The sequence below is a fragment of the Alligator sinensis genome, unplaced genomic scaffold (genome assembly GCF_000455745.1).
Source record: "Alligator sinensis unplaced genomic scaffold, ASM45574v1 scaffold105_1, whole genome shotgun sequence".
In the NCBI taxonomy this organism is placed as follows: domain Eukaryota; kingdom Metazoa; phylum Chordata; order Crocodylia; family Alligatoridae; genus Alligator; species Alligator sinensis.
The window spans coordinates 630,555-636,439 of record NW_005842233.1 but is presented as its reverse complement, the minus strand read 5'-3'; positions in this window follow the sequence as shown (position 1 = coordinate 636,439).

Genomic DNA, 5,885 nt, shown 5'->3' with positions numbered 1-5,885 from the left:
TTAATGGCACAAAAAAAACGTTTATTTGTGCTAATGTGCAGTAGTGCTGATTATGGTGCATTAAGTTAGTACCTGTCATTACATGTAATAAAATGAGTGCGCCATAATTATGGCACATTAATGAACATGTAGACATGCCCAGTTATCTGCAATAATGATCTGTCTCCCTATTCACACCCTGACCATGGCTTTCTTCTTGCATCAACCATAATCCTTCCCAATCTCCACATGGGCATGCAGGCTGCTCCAATGTACTGTAATTCCAACACTTTGAAGGAGACACAATTAATTGAGTCTGACGGAGCATGACTCAATTATATTATATATATATATATATATATATATATATTAGTGGTGTTTTGTTTAAATCACACAAAAATGTGGATTTGGGGTTACTTTTTTAACCTAAAATTGGGGATTAAAAAAAAAAAACAAATCAGAGAATACCAGGATCCCTGGTAATTACTACACTTAAGCCAGCTTCCGTGCCTCATGCATCAGCATTACCATGCTTCAAAAATGTGGTGGGCGTACTTGAACTAAAGCTCATTGAACAAGCTTTAGTTCAAGCTCCTCTGCTGCCATTTTGAAGCACAAGGATGCTGATACATGATGAGACACTGCGGTGCTTTAATTAGGGCGGCTCTTCGAGCTGTTCTAATTAAAGTACCGACCACCCCCAGAAAACATGTAAGAGTGTCTTACATTTCCAGGTCTTGCTCAAATGCGCTATCATATCTTACTATACTCTGCTCAAGTGGTAAATGTGGTCCACAGTGATATCCAAATAGTCTGCTTTAGTTTTTCTATGCACAATAAAATAAAAATAAACTTTGCTAGCTCAAAGCCTTGTTGAAAATGATAGATAGAAATATTTTCATGAGGTATGATTCAAAATTTTACATTAATCTGAACCCAAATGTGGGAAAATAGAGCAAGATAATCCACAAAGAAGCCACAATCAACAAATAAGGTTTAGAAAAAGCCCACTAGGTGTGACGTGCTGGACTGTACAGCTGTTACAGTGCAGTCATTTATTACTTACTTAAGCTTAAGTGCTTAAGCAAGTACTAAATGACTAAACAGTAACTGACATTACTGCACAGTCCCAACACCACATGGGGTTTTTCTCCCATGCTACTGGGCAGTAGTGATAGCATAACAGTTCATGCCAGCTAGTGCTATGTTGCTATAGCAATGCGCTAAGTTGCTGTAACTTGTCGTTACAGTGATGTAGCATCTTGTGTTGATGTGCCCACTGTGTTTCAGCCTTTTTATGCTGATATTTCACCAAAGGTTAAAAAAGCAGACAAAAACAGTTAAATTAATCTCAAAACTATGCATGTTAAATAGATGTTAGTGTAAAGGAATAACTCTTTAAAGTTTTCCATTTTGGTAAGCCTTGTGAAATTTTTTACATCTTTGTAGAATGAGAGACTGGTTACTTGACATACAAAATACTAAGTCAAACCTGAAGAATCCATCCAAGAGCAATTTCTCTGTTGTTCCAACCTGCAGAAAATATAGTCACATAGTTTTGTGGTAGACCGAAAAGCAGAATCAGTTCCTTGAACATCCTAACTAGAAATGAACTATGGTAGTCACAGCTTCATAGGAAGTGTGTGTGTGTGTGTGTGTGTGTGTGTGTGTGTGTACCCCACACATTTCCTAAACCATGAAATACTGATTTGGAAATACTGATGCATGGATTTTGTGAAATGAAATTTTTCCCCTCTAGACTTTAGTAACTGCTGTTTGGTATTTTGCTGCTGGCAGAATGATCAACTCACGTAGTTAGCTACCCTAACAGAGCAGTCTGACTCTACATGTGGGGCAGAAAGTTCTGAGATAGAAGCCTGGCTATGGGTAATTATCTGGCAGTTAAAAGCCCAAAAGGGGAGTGAGCATAAGCAGCTTGAGCTGGGCAAGGAGTAGTATGTGGCTAGGAGACAGACTGAAACTCAGAGGAATTTGATTCTAGGAATGGCCCGAATTTCAGGGCCCTCTCCTGTTGCCTAGAGAGGCTGAAAGTCTTACTTGCCTCATCTGTTTGTTTGGCTCAAGGGTTATTGTTTAGTCTTCTGAGGGCTGGTAAGGAATTTCCAGGGAACAAAACCAGATTATGAGGTCTCAAACACTCAAGCCCATTTATAGACTGTTGTTTGAACTAACTGTGGGGTTTGTAAAAAGACAAAGCACATTTGCATGGGAGCAGGCATGTCAACCCACTTACACTGGCCCCAAAATCTGAACGCTTCCCTGCCAGTTTCCCATCCTGCAAGTGTTTGTGGCAGGGATCCTAGAAGTTACAAAAACCCTAGCTACAAAGCCAACCTCTGAGATGCACCTAGTGGGTTTCTTAGAGCTGCTAGACTTACTGTTTCTTAGCAATGAGTGTCAAACACCCAAAGCTTCTGAGCATCATGATTAAGAGCTAGGACTGTTTCCTTAGTTAGAGGCAGTACTCAAAGGACCTCTAGACTTCCAGTTATCCACAAGGAAACTTGGAAGACATGAATCCAAGGACTTGGGTTTCCAGGATCACAAATCCATACTAAAAATTCCTTTCCTTTTTTGTGTCCTTGTGACAAAGTATTTAGTAGAATTAACAGATTCATTGGAATCTGACATGACTATGCTATGAGTGCTTCTTCTGTGGCCTCAAACATATGACCTCTGTAATGTCAACAGTGCACCTTAGCACTTGCATCAGCCCAGCCCCACTACTAGAAATATCAAGTGTCCTGTTAGACCAGACTCAGGTTAGAGATACCATAACCTCCAGGAGCTCTGGTGAAGAATTACGAAATGAGTCCGCACCGGAGTTCATATTCTAAGGGTTGTTTCTTTTCTTCTGTTTCATGAAGTCTGGAAATGACCGACTGGAGAACTGCCCTATAGCTGTGTATCCAGAAAGCCTGTGTTATCTATCATTGGTGCATTAGCAATCTTTAGAGTTAAAGCCCCTGGAAATCTGGGTTGCCAAGCCATGTTCCTGCTAGAAACCTACCAGGGCTGTCACAGAGGAAAGGTAGATATGGCCAGTACACAAGCTTCGCCCTATGGTTTGATCTTGAATGTCAGATGTCAGCAATCTGGAGGTTGAGGGCTGGGGCCCACTGCCCCCTCTTCCTCCAGTGAGGTGGGTGAGATGGGCTGGTGGTATGCCCTCTGTCCATGGTGGCCCTGGGTGCCCCCCTCAGGAAACCTTTGCTGCTCTGAAATCCCTCTTTTTGTATTCTTTCTCTCCTCTGATGACTCTTCATCTCTGGGTACCATTGATTGGTTTCCCTGTGGGCACCATAGTGTCCACATTCTGTTCTGTCAGCATATCCCTTTGTTCCAACAAACCTCTCACAGGTATGCATCTTAATGTGGGCATCCTAATTTGATTCATCCACCAAGACTGGAATTCCCAAGGGCTCTGCAGCTGATCACTGAGCCCTGACCAATGTAGCAAAGCCCCTTATCTCAAGCTATGGAACAGTGTAGTATATGTCTTCAATTTCATAGCCTGTGTTTCTGCTGTCTGCAACCACAGTGGGCTTTGAAGGGAACTTTGTCACCAACAGGCCTTTAGAAACCAATTAACCTTTTTCTAGGAATATCATTTTCTAGCCATCACTGACAACACTCAGTTTTATCAGAGACTCACACAATTTACATTGCCCCATCTAAAATCCAATCTATAGTAATTTACAGGAAGAAAGGCAACTGAGTTTTACATATCCATTGATAGACACCTCTACACAGGTATGACACTTCACTGTACCTTTTTTATATACAAAAGCCATAGTGACTTAATTCTTGCTTTAGTTAAGGGCTATTGCAATGCAAGCTAGAGTCAGCTACCCATGACCCTGCCTCTGTGCAGACTCTTAACTCAAGATAAGTGAAAATGTTGTTGCTATTCAATAAAAGCAAACAAACTCACACACTAATATATGCATGGTATCTTGTCTGCATGTATGTCCATGCCCTATGACATTAATAACTGAAAAATTATATGCCAGTTACAATATCTAAACAGACATTAAGTGATAGTGGGTTAAAATCTGAGTATGGGTTTGATCTATTTCAATTAGCTTTTTTGTTATAAATTTATCTAAATGTACATTTTCTGTTTCTGGTTGGTGACATTTCCAGAAGCAATTATCAAACCTGATTTCATAGCTGCTAGAGAAATTAAGAACATCTGACTTTTAGATTACTATAAAATTAACTATTAATTTAGGACATTCCCTTTAAGTACTATCTTGACCTGATTTCTACTTAATCATTGTAGTACAGAGACACAATATTCTGTGCAGGAAGACAATCTATGAAGGCACTAATAATGCCTAAAGGAACCTTTTCTCATTTTCCTTTTTAACCACACTTGTGAGGAACTGCATTTGAAAGTAAATTTGATTTCTGTAGGGTGCATCTACACATTTATTAAAGTTCTTTTGCTAATGTGCATTAAATTTAGTACCTCCAGGCTCATCTACACATCCACTTTAATGTACAATAGTCTATTTTAAAGTGCATTGAAGTGTCACAGAAAAAAAACTGCTCTTTAGCTAATGCATATTACAAGAGAATAATGCACATTCTTCTAGTACTTCACAATGAAGGTATTTGTGAGTACTAGAAAAAAGGCACATTAGCCTATTTTAATGCACATTAGTGAAAGTGCACTTTTTTGTGATGCTTTAATACTCATTAAAATATGCTAATGTACATTAAAGTGCATGTGTAGACTCACCCTGTATAGTGTAAAAAAAACCGAAAACACTTAACTTTTTTCTACTTTTCACTGTATGCCTATTAATCCTGGATTCAACTAATAAGAGTTAAACATCTGTGACAGGAGCTGTGTCTCTTGTTTAAATCTTGTCTGCCATACTTTTGCTGTTTCCTTGGTTTTCAGTAGGGGTACACCAACAGAGACTTTTGGGGGCTGATACAGATAGCCAGTATTTAAGGAGGCATATCAGCCGATACTAATCTGATTTCTGATACAGCTGCCTCTAGTTGGTAAGTCCAGTGTGGTGAAAGGGGAGGGGGGACGGAAGGTGTGTGTGGGGGAGGGGGCACATCAACACCCCCCAGTGCAGGAGGGAGCAGGGGCAGGAGCTGCCCAGGTGGAGTGGGGCTGGAGATGCGGCTTATGCGGGGGGCAGCTCCTGCCACTGCTTCCACCCTGGAAAGGCACAGGGGGGTTGCCACCTGGATCTGTGGGGGCAGGTTGGGATGCAGCTGGGGCTGTGCAGGGCTCTTCTCGGTAGGGGCTGGGTTCAGAGTGGGTGCCGGCAGTGCTGGGAGGATGCTGCATCCATCCCAAATTTTGCTGCTACTTTGCTCTTTTGAGTACAGAGAAGGGCCACCCATATGATCTGGGGCCTGGAGCATAGGTCCTATGAGGAGAGACTCCAGGAACTGGGTTTGCTCAGTCTGAGTATGCAAAGACTGAGAGGCAATTTGATATCTGTCTGCAAGTATGTCAGGGGTGAACACCAAGATCTAGGGGAGCAACTCTTCAGAAAGGCACCACTTAGGAGAATGACATCCAATGGGCACAAGCTAGTTGAGGAAAAAATGAGGCTGGACATAAGGAAAAACTCATTTTTCATAAGGGTATCTAGAATCTGGAACACACTCCCAGCAGAGATGGTGCAGTCATCATCCCTGCAGGTGTTCAAGAGGAGGCTGGACAAGCACCTCACTGAGCTTATTTGAGCCCAGCTACCTCCTGTCCATGGCTGGGGACCAGACTTGATCTTACAGGTCCCTTCCAGTCCTACTATTCTATGATTCTATTGATTAACTGTTGGGCCTCCCTATCTTTAAATCCAATCAAACATTTGCTCTCATATGTGGAGGGAGAAAAAAATTGGTGGGGG